Source organism: Rhinoderma darwinii (assembly GCF_050947455.1).
Source record: "Rhinoderma darwinii isolate aRhiDar2 chromosome 5 unlocalized genomic scaffold, aRhiDar2.hap1 SUPER_5_unloc_32, whole genome shotgun sequence".
NCBI lineage: Eukaryota > Metazoa > Chordata > Amphibia > Anura > Rhinodermatidae > Rhinoderma > Rhinoderma darwinii.
This window is the reverse complement of record NW_027461790.1, coordinates 57,588-76,027: the sequence shown is the minus strand read 5'-3', so window position 1 is coordinate 76,027 and position 18,440 is coordinate 57,588. Positions and strand designations below refer to the sequence as shown.

Genomic DNA, 18,440 nt, shown 5'->3' with positions numbered 1-18,440 from the left:
GGACAATGCATGAGTGATAATGAGCTCATTGATTAAATGCAATTAATGAATAGATTGCCACCTCTTGTTGTGTGTCGTCTGTGTTTCTGTGTTTCCGGCATTTCACATTGGAACACCTCATTCACCTTCCTTGTCTTCTCTCCGCCCTCCCTTTTAGGTAAGTTAAAGAGCTGCACCTGAGCCAGCCACTGATTGATTGATTGATTGATTGATTGATTGATTGATTGATTGATTGATTGATTGATTGATTGATTGATGCAGCACAACAGTCAAATAGTGGAGTGGAGTAGGGGAACAGCAAACAGCCAATAAAGCAGCCCGCCCGCTCGCCTGCCCGCCACAATGGACCTACCTGTGTACACTAGATGGATGTGATGGAATGTACTGTCGTCCCTACATTTCAAGAAGAAGTAAGAATTGCAGTTGCAACAAAGCCTTGCTTGCCTACAAAGAGAGCAGCAATTTGGATTTGTTACTATGTTACCTAGAAGAATAACAAACTGTGCAAGGATGGAGGTTGTAGGAGCAAGGAGAAGTTGTCTGTAAAGTTGGTGGATGCCTATTTTCCATTTTGCAGTCCCTTGTCTCCCTCTTGTGGCCTCCTGGAGGCAACTAGCTGTGCAAAAAAAAGACAGCCTGGCGGCCGGCTGTTGCAGTGTTGCCCTCTCAGGCAACACTGAGTGACTGACTGAGCCTCACCGTCTTATATAAAGTTCAGACGGAACTTTGCACGTGTCATAGTGGAGCCCTCAGGATTCCAGAGCCAGCTTTCTGACATCATAATGGGGCCTCAGAGATAAAAGCCTGGGCCCAGGCAGTGTTGGTCAGTGCTGCTCAGCAGGCAGCACTGGACTGGACTGGATTACAGCTGATACAAGGTGTGAAGGAACAAGGGGTGGCTGTGGGCATGCACTTGCTGCCGCTGCCAGTGTTTATCTGCATGGCAGCAGGGCATTTGGGCGTTGCCAGGAAGGCGTTTTTATGTAGATTCCTCCTCTTTCAGCACTGCATTGTGGTGCAAGCAAAAGAAGCAAATCCTGTCTGGCTTCCTCTCCGGCCTTTATTCACCTCCCGTGTAGCTGTGAGTGTGTGAGCCTGCAGGGCCCCATGGAATTGCCTAGAAGTAGGCTGAATCGCTGCAAGGGCTGAACAGCAGTATCGGGCAGGCTCGGGCAACGCGCGGCCCGTTCGGGTTATCGCTTCTCGGCCTTTTGGCTAAGATCAAGTGTAGTATCTGTTCTTATCAGTTTAATATCTGATACGTCCCCTATCTGGGGACCATATATTAAATGGATTTTTAGAACAGGGAGATGGAAATAGAGCTTGCTCTGTCCACTCCACGCATTGACCTGGTATTGCAGTATTTCCAGGACCGGTGCACCCTTTCCTTATGTGTTGACTAAAAGCAGATTCCAAAAGTGTTTTTTGTCTTTGCTATTGTTTCTGTCTTTCTGAAGGGATCTCCCCTTTTAATCCCATTATTTCAACACCTGTTGGACAATGCATGAGTGATAATGAGCTCATTGATTAAATGCAATTAATGAATAGATTGCCACCTCTTGTTGTGTGTCGTCTGTGTTTCTGTGTTTCCGGCATTTCACATTGGAACACCTCATTCACCTTCCTTGTCTTCTCTCCGCCCTCCCTTTTAGGTAAGTTAAAGAGCTGCACCTGAGCCAGCCACTGATTGATTGATTGATTGATTGATTGATTGATTGATTGATTGATTGATTGATTGATTGATTGATGCAGCACAACAGTCAAATAGTGGAGTGGAGTAGGGGAACAGCAAACAGCCAATAAAGCAGCCCGCCCGCTCGCCTGCCCGCCACAATGGACCTACCTGTGTACACTAGATGGATGTGATGGAATGTACTGTCGTCCCTACATTTCAAGAAGAAGTAAGAATTGCAGTTGCAACAAAGCCTTGCTTGCCTACAAAGAGAGCAGCAATTTGGATTTGTTACTATGTTACCTAGAAGAATAACAAACTGTGCAAGGATGGAGGTTGTAGGAGCAAGGAGAAGTTGTCTGTAAAGTTGGTGGATGCCTATTTTCCATTTTGCAGTCCCTTGTCTCCCTCTTGTGGCCTCCTGGAGGCAACTAGCTGTGCAAAAAAAAGACAGCCTGGCGGCCGGCTGTTGCAGTGTTGCCCTCTCAGGCAACACTGAGTGACTGACTGAGCCTCACCGTCTTATATAAAGTTCAGACGGAACTTTGCACGTGTCATAGTGGAGCCCTCAGGATTCCAGAGCCAGCTTTCTGACATCATAATGGGGCCTCAGAGATAAAAGCCTGGGCCCAGGCAGTGTTGGTCAGTGCTGCTCAGCAGGCAGCACTGGACTGGACTGGATTACAGCTGATACAAGGTGTGAAGGAACAAGGGGTGGCTGTGGGCATGCACTTGCTGCCGCTGCCAGTGTTTATCTGCATGGCAGCAGGGCATTTGGGCGTTGCCAGGAAGGCGTTTTTATGTAGATTCCTCCTCTTTCAGCACTGCATTGTGGTGCAAGCAAAAGAAGCAAATCCTGTCTGGCTTCCTCTCCGGCCTTTATTCACCTCCCGTGTAGCTGTGAGTGTGTGAGCCTGCAGGGCCCCATGGAATTGCCTAGAAGTAGGCTGAATCGCTGCAAGGGCTGAACAGCAGTATCGGGCAGGCTCGGGCAACGCGCGGCCCGTTCGGGTTATCGCTTCTCGGCCTTTTGGCTAAGATCAAGTGTAGTATCTGTTCTTATCAGTTTAATATCTGATACGTCCCCTATCTGGGGACCATATATTAAATGGATTTTTAGAACAGGGAGATGGAAATAGAGCTTGCTCTGTCCACTCCACGCATTGACCTGGTATTGCAGTATTTCCAGGACCGGTGCACCCTTTCCTTATGTGTTGACTAAAAGCAGATTCCAAAAGTGTTTTTTGTCTTTGCTATTGTTTCTGTCTTTCTGAAGGGATCTCCCCTTTTAATCCCATTATTTCAACACCTGTTGGACAATGCATGAGTGATAATGAGCTCATTGATTAAATGCAATTAATGAATAGATTGCCACCTCTTGTTGTGTGTCGTCTGTGTTTCTGTGTTTCCGGCATTTCACATTGGAACACCTCATTCACCTTCCTTGTCTTCTCTCCGCCCTCCCTTTTAGGTAAGTTAAAGAGCTGCACCTGAGCCAGCCACTGATTGATTGATTGATTGATTGATTGATTGATTGATTGATTGATTGATTGATGCAGCACAACAGTCAAATAGTGGAGTGGAGTAGGGGAACAGCAAACAGCCAATAAAGCAGCCCGCCCGCTCGCCTGCCCGCCACAATGGACCTACCTGTGTACACTAGATGGATGTGATGGAATGTACTGTCGTCCCTACATTTCAAGAAGAAGTAAGAATTGCAGTTGCAACAAAGCCTTGCTTGCCTACAAAGAGAGCAGCAATTTGGATTTGTTACTATGTTACCTAGAAGAATAACAAACTGTGCAAGGATGGAGGTTGTAGGAGCAAGGAGAAGTTGTCTGTAAAGTTGGTGGATGCCTATTTTCCATTTTGCAGTCCCTTGTCTCCCTCTTGTGGCCTCCTGGAGGCAACTAGCTGTGCAAAAAAAAGACAGCCTGGCGGCCGGCTGTTGCAGTGTTGCCCTCTCAGGCAACACTGAGTGACTGACTGAGCCTCACCGTCTTATATAAAGTTCAGACGGAACTTTGCACGTGTCATAGTGGAGCCCTCAGGATTCCAGAGCCAGCTTTCTGACATCATAATGGGGCCTCAGAGATAAAAGCCTGGGCCCAGGCAGTGTTGGTCAGTGCTGCTCAGCAGGCAGCACTGGACTGGACTGGATTACAGCTGATACAAGGTGTGAAGGAACAAGGGGTGGCTGTGGGCATGCACTTGCTGCCGCTGCCAGTGTTTATCTGCATGGCAGCAGGGCATTTGGGCGTTGCCAGGAAGGCGTTTTTATGTAGATTCCTCCTCTTTCAGCACTGCATTGTGGTGCAAGCAAAAGAAGCAAATCCTGTCTGGCTTCCTCTCCGGCCTTTATTCACCTCCCGTGTAGCTGTGAGTGTGTGAGCCTGCAGGGCCCCATGGAATTGCCTAGAAGTAGGCTGAATCGCTGCAAGGGCTGAACAGCAGTATCGGGCAGGCTCGGGCAACGCGCGGCCCGTTCGGGTTATCGCTTCTCGGCCTTTTGGCTAAGATCAAGTGTAGTATCTGTTCTTATCAGTTTAATATCTGATACGTCCCCTATCTGGGGACCATATATTAAATGGATTTTTAGAACAGGGAGATGGAAATAGAGCTTGCTCTGTCCACTCCACGCATTGACCTGGTATTGCAGTATTTCCAGGACCGGTGCACCCTTTCCTTATGTGTTGACTAAAAGCAGATTCCAAAAGTGTTTTTTGTCTTTGCTATTGTTTCTGTCTTTCTGAAGGGATCTCCCCTTTTAATCCCATTATTTCAACACCTGTTGGACAATGCATGAGTGATAATGAGCTCATTGATTAAATGCAATTAATGAATAGATTGCCACCTCTTGTTGTGTGTCGTCTGTGTTTCTGTGTTTCCGGCATTTCACATTGGAACACCTCATTCACCTTCCTTGTCTTCTCTCCGCCCTCCCTTTTAGGTAAGTTAAAGAGCTGCACCTGAGCCAGCCACTGATTGATTGATTGATTGATTGATTGATTGATTGATTGATTGATTGATTGATTGATGCAGCACAACAGTCAAATAGTGGAGTGGAGTAGGGGAACAGCAAACAGCCAATAAAGCAGCCCGCCCGCTCGCCTGCCCGCCACAATGGACCTACCTGTGTACACTAGATGGATGTGATGGAATGTACTGTCGTCCCTACATTTCAAGAAGAAGTAAGAATTGCAGTTGCAACAAAGCCTTGCTTGCCTACAAAGAGAGCAGCAATTTGGATTTGTTACTATGTTACCTAGAAGAATAACAAACTGTGCAAGGATGGAGGTTGTAGGAGCAAGGAGAAGTTGTCTGTAAAGTTGGTGGATGCCTATTTTCCATTTTGCAGTCCCTTGTCTCCCTCTTGTGGCCTCCTGGAGGCAACTAGCTGTGCAAAAAAAAGACAGCCTGGCGGCCGGCTGTTGCAGTGTTGCCCTCTCAGGCAACACTGAGTGACTGACTGAGCCTCACCGTCTTATATAAAGTTCAGACGGAACTTTGCACGTGTCATAGTGGAGCCCTCAGGATTCCAGAGCCAGCTTTCTGACATCATAATGGGGCCTCAGAGATAAAAGCCTGGGCCCAGGCAGTGTTGGTCAGTGCTGCTCAGCAGGCAGCACTGGACTGGACTGGATTACAGCTGATACAAGGTGTGAAGGAACAAGGGGTGGCTGTGGGCATGCACTTGCTGCCGCTGCCAGTGTTTATCTGCATGGCAGCAGGGCATTTGGGCGTTGCCAGGAAGGCGTTTTTATGTAGATTCCTCCTCTTTCAGCACTGCATTGTGGTGCAAGCAAAAGAAGCAAATCCTGTCTGGCTTCCTCTCCGGCCTTTATTCACCTCCCGTGTAGCTGTGAGTGTGTGAGCCTGCAGGGCCCCATGGAATTGCCTAGAAGTAGGCTGAATCGCTGCAAGGGCTGAACAGCAGTATCGGGCAGGCTCGGGCAACGCGCGGCCCGTTCGGGTTATCGCTTCTCGGCCTTTTGGCTAAGATCAAGTGTAGTATCTGTTCTTATCAGTTTAATATCTGATACGTCCCCTATCTGGGGACCATATATTAAATGGATTTTTAGAACAGGGAGATGGAAATAGAGCTTGCTCTGTCCACTCCACGCATTGACCTGGTATTGCAGTATTTCCAGGACCGGTGCACCCTTTCCTTATGTGTTGACTAAAAGCAGATTCCAAAAGTGTTTTTTGTCTTTGCTATTGTTTCTGTCTTTCTGAAGGGATCTCCCCTTTTAATCCCATTATTTCAACACCTGTTGGACAATGCATGAGTGATAATGAGCTCATTGATTAAATGCAATTAATGAATAGATTGCCACCTCTTGTTGTGTGTCGTCTGTGTTTCTGTGTTTCCGGCATTTCACATTGGAACACGAACACCTCATTCACCTTCCTTGTCTTCTCTCCGCCCTCCCTTTTAGGTAAGTTAAAGAGCTGCACCTGAGCCAGCCACTGATTGATTGATTGATTGATTGATTGATTGATTGATTGATTGATTGATTGATGCAGCACAACAGTCAAATAGTGGAGTGGAGTAGGGGAACAGCAAACAGCCAATAAAGCAGCCCGCCCGCTCGCCTGCCCGCCACAATGGACCTACCTGTGTACACTAGATGGATGTGATGGAATGTACTGTCGTCCCTACATTTCAAGAAGAAGTAAGAATTGCAGTTGCAACAAAGCCTTGCTTGCCTACAAAGAGAGCAGCAATTTGGATTTGTTACTATGTTACCTAGAAGAATAACAAACTGTGCAAGGATGGAGGTTGTAGGAGCAAGGAGAAGTTGTCTGTAAAGTTGGTGGATGCCTATTTTCCATTTTGCAGTCCCTTGTCTCCCTCTTGTGGCCTCCTGGAGGCAACTAGCTGTGCAAAAAAAAGACAGCCTGGCGGCCGGCTGTTGCAGTGTTGCCCTCTCAGGCAACACTGAGTGACTGACTGAGCCTCACCGTCTTATATAAAGTTCAGACGGAACTTTGCACGTGTCATAGTGGAGCCCTCAGGATTCCAGAGCCAGCTTTCTGACATCATAATGGGGCCTCAGAGATAAAAGCCTGGGCCCAGGCAGTGTTGGTCAGTGCTGCTCAGCAGGCAGCACTGGACTGGACTGGATTACAGCTGATACAAGGTGTGAAGGAACAAGGGGTGGCTGTGGGCATGCACTTGCTGCCGCTGCCAGTGTTTATCTGCATGGCAGCAGGGCATTTGGGCGTTGCCAGGAAGGCGTTTTTATGTAGATTCCTCCTCTTTCAGCACTGCATTGTGGTGCAAGCAAAAGAAGCAAATCCTGTCTGGCTTCCTCTCCGGCCTTTATTCACCTCCCGTGTAGCTGTGAGTGTGTGAGCCTGCAGGGCCCCATGGAATTGCCTAGAAGTAGGCTGAATCGCTGCAAGGGCTGAACAGCAGTATCGGGCAGGCTCGGGCAACGCGCGGCCCGTTCGGGTTATCGCTTCTCGGCCTTTTGGCTAAGATCAAGTGTAGTATCTGTTCTTATCAGTTTAATATCTGATACGTCCCCTATCTGGGGACCATATATTAAATGGATTTTTAGAACAGGGAGATGGAAATAGAGCTTGCTCTGTCCACTCCACGCATTGACCTGGTATTGCAGTATTTCCAGGACCGGTGCACCCTTTCCTTATGTGTTGACTAAAAGCAGATTCCAAAAGTGTTTTTTGTCTTTGCTATTGTTTCTGTCTTTCTGAAGGGATCTCCCCTTTTAATCCCATTATTTCAACACCTGTTGGACAATGCATGAGTGATAATGAGCTCATTGATTAAATGCAATTAATGAATAGATTGCCACCTCTTGTTGTGTGTCGTCTGTGTTTCTGTGTTTCCGGCATTTCACATTGGAACACCTCATTCACCTTCCTTGTCTTCTCTCCGCCCTCCCTTTTAGGTAAGTTAAAGAGCTGCACCTGAGCCAGCCACTGATTGATTGATTGATTGATTGATTGATTGATTGATTGATTGATTGATTGATTGATGCAGCACAACAGTCAAATAGTGGAGTGGAGTAGGGGAACAGCAAACAGCCAATAAAGCAGCCCGCCCGCTCGCCTGCCCGCCACAATGGACCTACCTGTGTACACTAGATGGATGTGATGGAATGTACTGTCGTCCCTACATTTCAAGAAGAAGTAAGAATTGCAGTTGCAACAAAGCCTTGCTTGCCTACAAAGAGAGCAGCAATTTGGATTTGTTACTATGTTACCTAGAAGAATAACAAACTGTGCAAGGATGGAGGTTGTAGGAGCAAGGAGAAGTTGTCTGTAAAGTTGGTGGATGCCTATTTTCCATTTTGCAGTCCCTTGTCTCCCTCTTGTGGCCTCCTGGAGGCAACTAGCTGTGCAAAAAAAAGACAGCCTGGCGGCCGGCTGTTGCAGTGTTGCCCTCTCAGGCAACACTGAGTGACTGACTGAGCCTCACCGTCTTATATAAAGTTCAGACGGAACTTTGCACGTGTCATAGTGGAGCCCTCAGGATTCCAGAGCCAGCTTTCTGACATCATAATGGGGCCTCAGAGATAAAAGCCTGGGCCCAGGCAGTGTTGGTCAGTGCTGCTCAGCAGGCAGCACTGGACTGGACTGGATTACAGCTGATACAAGGTGTGAAGGAACAAGGGGTGGCTGTGGGCATGCACTTGCTGCCGCTGCCAGTGTTTATCTGCATGGCAGCAGGGCATTTGGGCGTTGCCAGGAAGGCGTTTTTATGTAGATTCCTCCTCTTTCAGCACTGCATTGTGGTGCAAGCAAAAGAAGCAAATCCTGTCTGGCTTCCTCTCCGGCCTTTATTCACCTCCCGTGTAGCTGTGAGTGTGTGAGCCTGCAGGGCCCCATGGAATTGCCTAGAAGTAGGCTGAATCGCTGCAAGGGCTGAACAGCAGTATCGGGCAGGCTCGGGCAACGCGCGGCCCGTTCGGGTTATCGCTTCTCGGCCTTTTGGCTAAGATCAAGTGTAGTATCTGTTCTTATCAGTTTAATATCTGATACGTCCCCTATCTGGGGACCATATATTAAATGGATTTTTAGAACAGGGAGATGGAAATAGAGCTTGCTCTGTCCACTCCACGCATTGACCTGGTATTGCAGTATTTCCAGGACCGGTGCACCCTTTCCTTATGTGTTGACTAAAAGCAGATTCCAAAAGTGTTTTTTGTCTTTGCTATTGTTTCTGTCTTTCTGAAGGGATCTCCCCTTTTAATCCCATTATTTCAACACCTGTTGGACAATGCATGAGTGATAATGAGCTCATTGATTAAATGCAATTAATGAATAGATTGCCACCTCTTGTTGTGTGTCGTCTGTGTTTCTGTGTTTCCGGCATTTCACATTGGAACACCTCATTCACCTTCCTTGTCTTCTCTCCGCCCTCCCTTTTAGGTAAGTTAAAGAGCTGCACCTGAGCCAGCCACTGATTGATTGATTGATTGATTGATTGATTGATTGATTGATTGATTGATTGATGCAGCACAACAGTCAAATAGTGGAGTGGAGTAGGGGAACAGCAAACAGCCAATAAAGCAGCCCGCCCGCTCGCCTGCCCGCCACAATGGACCTACCTGTGTACACTAGATGGATGTGATGGAATGTACTGTCGTCCCTACATTTCAAGAAGAAGTAAGAATTGCAGTTGCAACAAAGCCTTGCTTGCCTACAAAGAGAGCAGCAATTTGGATTTGTTACTATGTTACCTAGAAGAATAACAAACTGTGCAAGGATGGAGGTTGTAGGAGCAAGGAGAAGTTGTCTGTAAAGTTGGTGGATGCCTATTTTCCATTTTGCAGTCCCTTGTCTCCCTCTTGTGGCCTCCTGGAGGCAACTAGCTGTGCAAAAAAAAGACAGCCTGGCGGCCGGCTGTTGCAGTGTTGCCCTCTCAGGCAACACTGAGTGACTGACTGAGCCTCACCGTCTTATATAAAGTTCAGACGGAACTTTGCACGTGTCATAGTGGAGCCCTCAGGATTCCAGAGCCAGCTTTCTGACATCATAATGGGGCCTCAGAGATAAAAGCCTGGGCCCAGGCAGTGTTGGTCAGTGCTGCTCAGCAGGCAGCACTGGACTGGACTGGATTACAGCTGATACAAGGTGTGAAGGAACAAGGGGTGGCTGTGGGCATGCACTTGCTGCCGCTGCCAGTGTTTATCTGCATGGCAGCAGGGCATTTGGGCGTTGCCAGGAAGGCGTTTTTATGTAGATTCCTCCTCTTTCAGCACTGCATTGTGGTGCAAGCAAAAGAAGCAAATCCTGTCTGGCTTCCTCTCCGGCCTTTATTCACCTCCCGTGTAGCTGTGAGTGTGTGAGCCTGCAGGGCCCCATGGAATTGCCTAGAAGTAGGCTGAATCGCTGCAAGGGCTGAACAGCAGTATCGGGCAGGCTCGGGCAACGCGCGGCCCGTTCGGGTTATCGCTTCTCGGCCTTTTGGCTAAGATCAAGTGTAGTATCTGTTCTTATCAGTTTAATATCTGATACGTCCCCTATCTGGGGACCATATATTAAATGGATTTTTAGAACAGGGAGATGGAAATAGAGCTTGCTCTGTCCACTCCACGCATTGACCTGGTATTGCAGTATTTCCAGGACCGGTGCACCCTTTCCTTATGTGTTGACTAAAAGCAGATTCCAAAAGTGTTTTTTGTCTTTGCTATTGTTTCTGTCTTTCTGAAGGGATCTCCCCTTTTAATCCCATTATTTCAACACCTGTTGGACAATGCATGAGTGATAATGAGCTCATTGATTAAATGCAATTAATGAATAGATTGCCACCTCTTGTTGTGTGTCGTCTGTGTTTCTGTGTTTCCGGCATTTCACATTGGAACACCTCATTCACCTTCCTTGTCTTCTCTCTCCGCCCTCCCTTTTAGGTAAGTTAAAGAGCTGCACCTGAGCCAGCCACTGATTGATTGATTGATTGATTGATTGATTGATTGATTGATTGATTGATTGATTGCAGCACAACAGTCAAATAGTGGAGTGGAGTAGGGGAACAGCAAACAGCCAATAAAGCAGCCCGCCCGCTCGCCTGCCCGCCACAATGGACCTACCTGTGTACACTAGATGGATGTGATGGAATGTACTGTCGTCCCTACATTTCAAGAAGAAGTAAGAATTGCAGTTGCAACAAAGCCTTGCTTGCCTACAAAGAGAGCAGCAATTTGGATTTGTTACTATGTTACCTAGAAGAATAACAAACTGTGCAAGGATGGAGGTTGTAGGAGCAAGGAGAAGTTGTCTGTAAAGTTGGTGGATGCCTATTTTCCATTTTGCAGTCCCTTGTCTCCCTCTTGTGGCCTCCTGGAGGCAACTAGCTGTGCAAAAAAAAGACAGCCTGGCGGCCGGCTGTTGCAGTGTTGCCCTCTCAGGCAACACTGAGTGACTGACTGAGCCTCACCGTCTTATATAAAGTTCAGACGGAACTTTGCACGTGTCATAGTGGAGCCCTCAGGATTCCAGAGCCAGCTTTCTGACATCATAATGGGGCCTCAGAGATAAAAGCCTGGGCCCAGGCAGTGTTGGTCAGTGCTGCTCAGCAGGCAGCACTGGACTGGACTGGATTACAGCTGATACAAGGTGTGAAGGAACAAGGGGTGGCTGTGGGCATGCACTTGCTGCCGCTGCCAGTGTTTATCTGCATGGCAGCAGGGCATTTGGGCGTTGCCAGGAAGGCGTTTGATTCCTCCTCTTTCAGCACTGCATTGTGGTGCAAGCAAAAGAAGCAAATCCTGTCTGGCTTCCTCTCCGGCCTTTATTCACCTCCCGTGTAGCTGTGAGTGTGTGAGCCTGCAGGGCCCCATGGAATTGCCTAGAAGTAGGCTGAATCGCTGCAAGGGCTGAACAGCAGTATCGGGCAGGCTCGGGCAAGGTTATCGCTTCTCGGCCTTTTGGCTAAGATCAAGTGTAGTATCTGTTCTTATCAGTTTAATATCTGATACGTCCCCTATCTGGGGACCATATATTAAATGGATTTTTAGAACAGGGAGATGGAAATAGAGCTTGCTCTGTCCACTCCACGCATTGACCTGGTATTGCAGTATTTCCAGGACCGGTGCACCCTTTCCTTATGTGTTGACTAAAAGCAGATTCCAAAAGTGTTTTTTGTCTTTGCTATTGTTTCTGTCTTTCTGAAGGGATCTCCCCTTTTAATCCCATTATTTCAACACCTGTTGGACAATGCATGTGTGATAATGAGCTCATTGATTAAATGCAATTAATGAATAGATTGCCACCTCTTGTTGTGTGTCGTCTGTGTTTCTGTGTTTCCGGCATTTCACATTGGAACACCTCATTCACCTTCCTTGTCTTCTCTCCGCCCTCCCTTTTAGGTAAGTTAAAGAGCTGCACCTGAGCCAGCCACTGATTGATTGATTGATTGATTGATTGATTGATTGATTGATTGATTGATTGATTGATTGATGCAGCACAACAGTCAAATAGTGGAGTGGAGTAGGGGAACAGCAAACAGCCAATAAAGCAGCCCGCCCGCTCGCCTGCCCGCCACAATGGACCTACCTGTGTACACTAGATGGATGTGATGGAATGTACTGTCGTCCCTACATTTCAAGAAGAAGTAAGAATTGCAGTTGCAACAAAGCCTTGCTTGCCTACAAAGAGAGCAGCAATTTGGATTTGTTACTATGTTACCTAGAAGAATAACAAACTGTGCAAGGATGGAGGTTGTAGGAGCAAGGAGAAGTTGTCTGTAAAGTTGGTGGATGCCTATTTTCCATTTTGCAGTCCCTTGTCTCCCTCTTGTGGCCTCCTGGAGGCAACTAGCTGTGCAAAAAAAAGACAGCCTGGCGGCCGGCTGTTGCAGTGTTGCCCTCTCAGGCAACACTGAGTGACTGACTGAGCCTCACCGTCTTATATAAAGTTCAGACGGAACTTTGCACGTGTCATAGTGGAGCCCTCAGGATTCCAGAGCCAGCTTTCTGACATCATAATGGGGCCTCAGAGATAAAAGCCTGGGCCCAGGCAGTGTTGGTCAGTGCTGCTCAGCAGGCAGCACTGGACTGGACTGGATTACAGCTGATACAAGGTGTGAAGGAACAAGGGGTGGCTGTGGGCATGCACTTGCTGCCGCTGCCAGTGTTTATCTGCATGGCAGCAGGGCATTTGGGCGTTGCCAGGAAGGCGTTTTTATGTAGATTCCTCCTCTTTCAGCACTGCATTGTGGTGCAAGCAAAAGAAGCAAATCCTGTCTGGCTTCCTCTCCGGCCTTTATTCACCTCCCGTGTAGCTGTGAGTGTGTGAGCCTGCAGGGCCCCATGGAATTGCCTAGAAGTAGGCTGAATCGCTGCAAGGGCTGAACAGCAGTATCGGGCAGGCTCGGGCAACGCGCGGCCCGTTCGGGTTATCGCTTCTCGGCCTTTTGGCTAAGATCAAGTGTAGTATCTGTTCTTATCAGTTTAATATCTGATACGTCCCCTATCTGGGGACCATATATTAAATGGATTTTTAGAACAGGGAGATGGAAATAGAGCTTGCTCTGTCCACTCCACGCATTGACCTGGTATTGCAGTATTTCCAGGACCGGTGCACCCTTTCCTTATGTGTTGACTAAAAGCAGATTCCAAAAGTGTTTTTTGTCTTTGCTATTGTTTCTGTCTTTCTGAAGGGATCTCCCCTTTTAATCCCATTATTTCAACACCTGTTGGACAATGCATGAGTGATAATGAGCTCATTGATTAAATGCAATTAATGAATAGATTGCCACCTCTTGTTGTGTGTCGTCTGTGTTTCTGTGTTTCCGGCATTTCACATTGGAACACCTCATTCACCTTCCTTGTCTTCTCTCCGCCCTCCCTTTTAGGTAAGTTAAAGAGCTGCACCTGAGCCAGCCACTGATTGATTGATTGATTGATTGATTGATTGATTGATTGATTGATTGATTGATGCAGCACAACAGTCAAATAGTGGAGTGGAGTAGGGGAACAGCAAACAGCCAATAAAGCAGCCCGCCCGCTCGCCTGCCCGCCACAATGGACCTACCTGTGTACACTAGATGGATGTGATGGAATGTACTGTCGTCCCTACATTTCAAGAAGAAGTAAGAATTGCAGTTGCAACAAAGCCTTGCTTGCCTACAAAGAGAGCAGCAATTTGGATTTGTTACTATGTTACCTAGAAGAATAACAAACTGTGCAAGGATGGAGGTTGTAGGAGCAAGGAGAAGTTGTCTGTAAAGTTGGTGGATGCCTATTTTCCATTTTGCAGTCCCTTGTCTCCCTCTTGTGGCCTCCTGGAGGCAACTAGCTGTGCAAAAAAAAGACAGCCTGGCGGCCGGCTGTTGCAGTGTTGCCCTCTCAGGCAACACTGAGTGACTGACTGAGCCTCACCGTCTTATATAAAGTTCAGACGGAACTTTGCACGTGTCATAGTGGAGCCCTCAGGATTCCAGAGCCAGCTTTCTGACATCATAATGGGGCCTCAGAGATAAAAGCCTGGGCCCAGGCAGTGTTGGTCAGTGCTGCTCAGCAGGCAGCACTGGACTGGACTGGATTACAGCTGATACAAGGTGTGAAGGAACAAGGGGTGGCTGTGGGCATGCACTTGCTGCCGCTGCCAGTGTTTATCTGCATGGCAGCAGGGCATTTGGGCGTTGCCAGGAAGGCGTTTTTATGTAGATTCCTCCTCTTTCAGCACTGCATTGTGGTGCAAGCAAAAGAAGCAAATCCTGTCTGGCTTCCTCTCCGGCCTTTATTCACCTCCCGTGTAGCTGTGAGTGTGTGAGCCTGCAGGGCCCCATGGAATTGCCTAGAAGTAGGCTGAATCGCTGCAAGGGCTGAACAGCAGTATCGGGCAGGCTCGGGCAACGCGCGGCCCGTTCGGGTTATCGCTTCTCGGCCTTTTGGCTAAGATCAAGTGTAGTATCTGTTCTTATCAGTTTAATATCTGATACGTCCCCTATCTGGGGACCATATATTAAATGGATTTTTAGAACAGGGAGATGGAAATAGAGCTTGCTCTGTCCACTCCACGCATTGACCTGGTATTGCAGTATTTCCAGGACCGGTGCACCCTTTCCTTATGTGTTGACTAAAAGCAGATTCCAAAAGTGTTTTTTGTCTTTGCTATTGTTTCTGTCTTTCTGAAGGGATCTCCCCTTTTAATCCCATTATTTCAACACCTGTTGGACAATGCATGAGTGATAATGAGCTCATTGATTAAATGCAATTAATGAATAGATTGCCACCTCTTGTTGTGTGTCGTCTGTGTTTCTGTGTTTCCGGCATTTCACATTGGAACACCTCATTCACCTTCCTTGTCTTCTCTCCGCCCTCCCTTTTAGGTAAGTTAAAGAGCTGCACCTGAGCCAGCCACTGATTGATTGATTGATTGATTGATTGATTGATTGATTGATTGATTGATTGATTGATTGATTGATGCAGCACAACAGTCAAATAGTGGAGTGGAGTAGGGGAACAGCAAACAGCCAATAAAGCAGCCCGCCCGCTCGCCTGCCCGCCACAATGGACCTACCTGTGTACACTAGATGGATGTGATGGAATGTACTGTCGTCCCTACATTTCAAGAAGAAGTAAGAATTGCAGTTGCAACAAAGCCTTGCTTGCCTACAAAGAGAGCAGCAATTTGGATTTGTTACTATGTTACCTAGAAGAATAACAAACTGTGCAAGGATGGAGGTTGTAGGAGCAAGGAGAAGTTGTCTGTAAAGTTGGTGGATGCCTATTTTCCATTTTGCAGTCCCTTGTCTCCCTCTTGTGGCCTCCTGGAGGCAACTAGCTGTGCAAAAAAAAGACAGCCTGGCGGCCGGCTGTTGCAGTGTTGCCCTCTCAGGCAACACTGAGTGACTGACTGAGCCTCACCGTCTTATATAAAGTTCAGACGGAACTTTGCACGTGTCATAGTGGAGCCCTCAGGATTCCAGAGCCAGCTTTCTGACATCATAATGGGGCCTCAGAGATAAAAGCCTGGGCCCAGGCAGTGTTGGTCAGTGCTGCTCAGCAGGCAGCACTGGACTGGACTGGATTACAGCTGATACAAGGTGTGAAGGAACAAGGGGTGGCTGTGGGCATGCACTTGCTGCCGCTGCCAGTGTTTATCTGCATGGCAGCAGGGCATTTGGGCGTTGCCAGGAAGGCGTTTTTATGTAGATTCCTCCTCTTTCAGCACTGCATTGTGGTGCAAGCAAAAGAAGCAAATCCTGTCTGGCTTCCTCTCCGGCCTTTATTCACCTCCCGTGTAGCTGTGAGTGTGTGAGCCTGCAGGGCCCCATGGAATTGCCTAGAAGTAGGCTGAATCGCTGCAAGGGCTGAACAGCAGTATCGGGCAGGCTCGGGCAACGCGCGGCCCGTTCGGGTTATCGCTTCTCGGCCTTTTGGCTAAGATCAAGTGTAGTATCTGTTCTTATCAGTTTAATATCTGATACGTCCCCTATCTGGGGACCATATATTAAATGGATTTTTAGAACAGGGAGATGGAAATAGAGCTTGCTCTGTCCACTCCACGCATTGACCTGGTATTGCAGTATTTCCAGGACCGGTGCACCCTTTCCTTATGTGTTGACTAAAAGCAGATTCCAAAAGTGTTTTTTGTCTTTGCTATTGTTTCTGTCTTTCTGAAGGGATCTCCCCTTTTAATCCCATTATTTCAACACCTGTTGGACAATGCATGAGTGATAATGAGCTCATTGATTAAATGCAATTAATGAATAGATTGCCACCTCTTGTTGTGTGTCGTCTGTGTTTCTGTGTTTCCGGCATTTCACATTGGAACACCTCATTCACCTTCCTTGTCTTCTCTCCGCCCTCCCTTTTAGGTAAGTTAAAGAGCTGCACCTGAGCCAGCCACTGATTGATTGATTGATTGATTGATTGATTGATTGATTGATTGATTGATTGATGCAGCACAACAGTCAAATAGTGGAGTGGAGTAGGGGAACAGCAAACAGCCAATAAAGCAGCCCGCCCGCTCGCCTGCCCGCCACAATGGACCTACCTGTGTACACTAGATGGATGTGATGGAATGTACTGTCGTCCCTACATTTCAAGAAGAAGTAAGAATTGCAGTTGCAACAAAGCCTTGCTTGCCTACAAAGAGAGCAGCAATTTGGATTTGTTACTATGTTACCTAGAAGAATAACAAACTGTGCAAGGATGGAGGTTGTAGGAGCAAGGAGAAGTTGTCTGTAAAGTTGGTGGATGCCTATTTTCCATTTTGCAGTCCCTTGTCTCCCTCTTGTGGCCTCCTGGAGGCAACTAGCTGTGCAAAAAAAAGACAGCCTGGCGGCCGGCTGTTGCAGTGTTGCCCTCTCAGGCAACACTGAGTGACTGACTGAGCCTCACCGTCTTATATAAAGTTCAGACGGAACTTTGCACGTGTCATAGTGGAGCCCTCAGGATTCCAGAGCCAGCTTTCTGACATCATAATGGGGCCTCAGAGATAAAAGCCTGGGCCCAGGCAGTGTTGGTCAGTGCTGCTCAGCAGGCAGCACTGGACTGGACTGGATTACAGCTGATACAAGGTGTGAAGGAACAAGGGGTGGCTGTGGGCATGCACTTGCTGCCGCTGCCAGTGTTTATCTGCATGGCAGCAGGGCATTTGGGCGTTGCCAGGAAGGCGTTTTTATGTAGATTCCTCCTCTTTCAGCACTGCATTGTGGTGCAAGCAAAAGAAGCAAATCCTGTCTGGCTTCCTCTCCGGCCTTTATTCACCTCCCGTGTAGCTGTGAGTGTGTGAGCCTGCAGGGCCCCATGGAATTGCCTAGAAGTAGGCTGAATCGCTGCAAGGGCTGAACAGCAGTATCGGGCAGGCTCGGGCAACGCGCGGCCCGTTCGGGTTATCGCTTCTCGGCCTTTTGGCTAAGATCAAGTGTAGTATCTGTTCTTATCAGTTTAATATCTGATACGTCCCCTATCTGGGGACCATATATTAAATGGATTTTTAGAACAGGGAGATGGAAATAGAGCTTGCTCTGTCCACTCCACGCATTGACCTGGTATTGCAGTATTTCCAGGACCGGTGCACCCTTTCCTTATGTGTTGACTAAAAGCAGATTCCAAAAGTGTTTTTTGTCTTTGCTATTGTTTCTGTCTTTCTGAAGGGATCTCCCCTTTTAATCCCATTATTTCAACACCTGTTGGACAATGCATGAGTGATAATGAGCTCATTGATTAAATGCAATTAATGAATAGATTGCCACCTCTTGTTGTGTGTCGTCTGTGTTTCTGTGTTTCCGGCATTTCACATTGGAACACCTCATTCACCTTCCTTGTCTTCTCTCCGCCCTCCCTTTTAGGTAAGTTAAAGAGCTGCACCTGAGCCAGCCACTGATTGATTGATTGATTGATTGATTGATTGATTGATTGATTGATTGATTGATGCAGCACAACAGTCAAATAGTGGAGTGGAGTAGGGGAACAGCAAACAGCCAATAAAGCAGCCCGCCCGCTCGCCTGCCCGCCACAATGGACCTACCTGTGTACACTAGATGGATGTGATGGAATGTACTGTCGTCCCTACATTTCAAGAAGAAGTAAGAATTGCAGTTGCAACAAAGCCTTGCTTGCCTACAAAGAGAGCAGCAATTTGGATTTGTTACTATGTTACCTAGAAGAATAACAAACTGTGCAAGGATGGAGGTTGTAGGAGCAAGGAGAAGTTGTCTGTAAAGTTGGTGGATGCCTATTTTCCATTTTGCAGTCCCTTGTCTCCCTCTTGTGGCCTCCTGGAGGCAACTAGCTGTGCAAAAAAAAGACAGCCTGGCGGCCGGCTGTTGCAGTGTTGCCCT

At 47.6% G+C, this 18,440-nt stretch overlaps 12 non-coding genes across 12 annotated transcripts; all 12 read left to right on the top strand.

Moving 5' to 3' along the window:
• The first annotated feature begins 1,195 nt into the window (after positions 1 to 1,195).
• LOC142689757 (U2 spliceosomal RNA) lies at positions 1,196 to 1,386 on the top strand. The gene has a single exon (XR_012858599.1). It is a non-coding gene; the product is annotated as a U2 spliceosomal RNA (small nuclear RNA).
• A 1,300-nt stretch (positions 1,387 to 2,686) lies between these two features.
• Positions 2,687 to 2,877, top strand: LOC142689756 (U2 spliceosomal RNA). The gene has a single exon (XR_012858598.1). It is a non-coding gene; the product is annotated as a U2 spliceosomal RNA (small nuclear RNA).
• Positions 2,878 to 4,165: 1,288 nt separating this feature from the next.
• Positions 4,166 to 4,356, top strand: LOC142689755 (U2 spliceosomal RNA). Its single transcript, XR_012858597.1, has one exon. It is a non-coding gene; the product is annotated as a U2 spliceosomal RNA (small nuclear RNA).
• A 1,292-nt stretch (positions 4,357 to 5,648) lies between these two features.
• On the top strand, positions 5,649 to 5,839 carry LOC142690039 (U2 spliceosomal RNA). The gene has a single exon (XR_012858854.1). It is a non-coding gene; the product is annotated as a U2 spliceosomal RNA (small nuclear RNA).
• Positions 5,840 to 7,133: 1,294 nt separating this feature from the next.
• Positions 7,134 to 7,324, top strand: LOC142690038 (U2 spliceosomal RNA). Its single transcript, XR_012858853.1, has one exon. It is a non-coding gene; the product is annotated as a U2 spliceosomal RNA (small nuclear RNA).
• A 1,292-nt stretch (positions 7,325 to 8,616) lies between these two features.
• On the top strand, positions 8,617 to 8,807 carry LOC142690037 (U2 spliceosomal RNA). Its single transcript, XR_012858852.1, has one exon. It is a non-coding gene; the product is annotated as a U2 spliceosomal RNA (small nuclear RNA).
• A 1,288-nt stretch (positions 8,808 to 10,095) lies between these two features.
• Positions 10,096 to 10,286, top strand: LOC142690036 (U2 spliceosomal RNA). Its single transcript, XR_012858851.1, has one exon. It is a non-coding gene; the product is annotated as a U2 spliceosomal RNA (small nuclear RNA).
• A 1,269-nt stretch (positions 10,287 to 11,555) lies between these two features.
• On the top strand, positions 11,556 to 11,746 carry LOC142690035 (U2 spliceosomal RNA). Its single transcript, XR_012858850.1, has one exon. It is a non-coding gene; the product is annotated as a U2 spliceosomal RNA (small nuclear RNA).
• A 1,296-nt stretch (positions 11,747 to 13,042) lies between these two features.
• Positions 13,043 to 13,233, top strand: LOC142690033 (U2 spliceosomal RNA). The gene has a single exon (XR_012858848.1). It is a non-coding gene; the product is annotated as a U2 spliceosomal RNA (small nuclear RNA).
• A 1,288-nt stretch (positions 13,234 to 14,521) lies between these two features.
• Positions 14,522 to 14,712, top strand: LOC142690032 (U2 spliceosomal RNA). Its single transcript, XR_012858847.1, has one exon. It is a non-coding gene; the product is annotated as a U2 spliceosomal RNA (small nuclear RNA).
• Positions 14,713 to 16,012: 1,300 nt separating this feature from the next.
• LOC142690031 (U2 spliceosomal RNA) lies at positions 16,013 to 16,203 on the top strand. Its single transcript, XR_012858846.1, has one exon. It is a non-coding gene; the product is annotated as a U2 spliceosomal RNA (small nuclear RNA).
• Positions 16,204 to 17,491: 1,288 nt separating this feature from the next.
• On the top strand, positions 17,492 to 17,682 carry LOC142690029 (U2 spliceosomal RNA). Its single transcript, XR_012858845.1, has one exon. It is a non-coding gene; the product is annotated as a U2 spliceosomal RNA (small nuclear RNA).
• Positions 17,683 to 18,440: the final 758 nt, after the last annotated feature.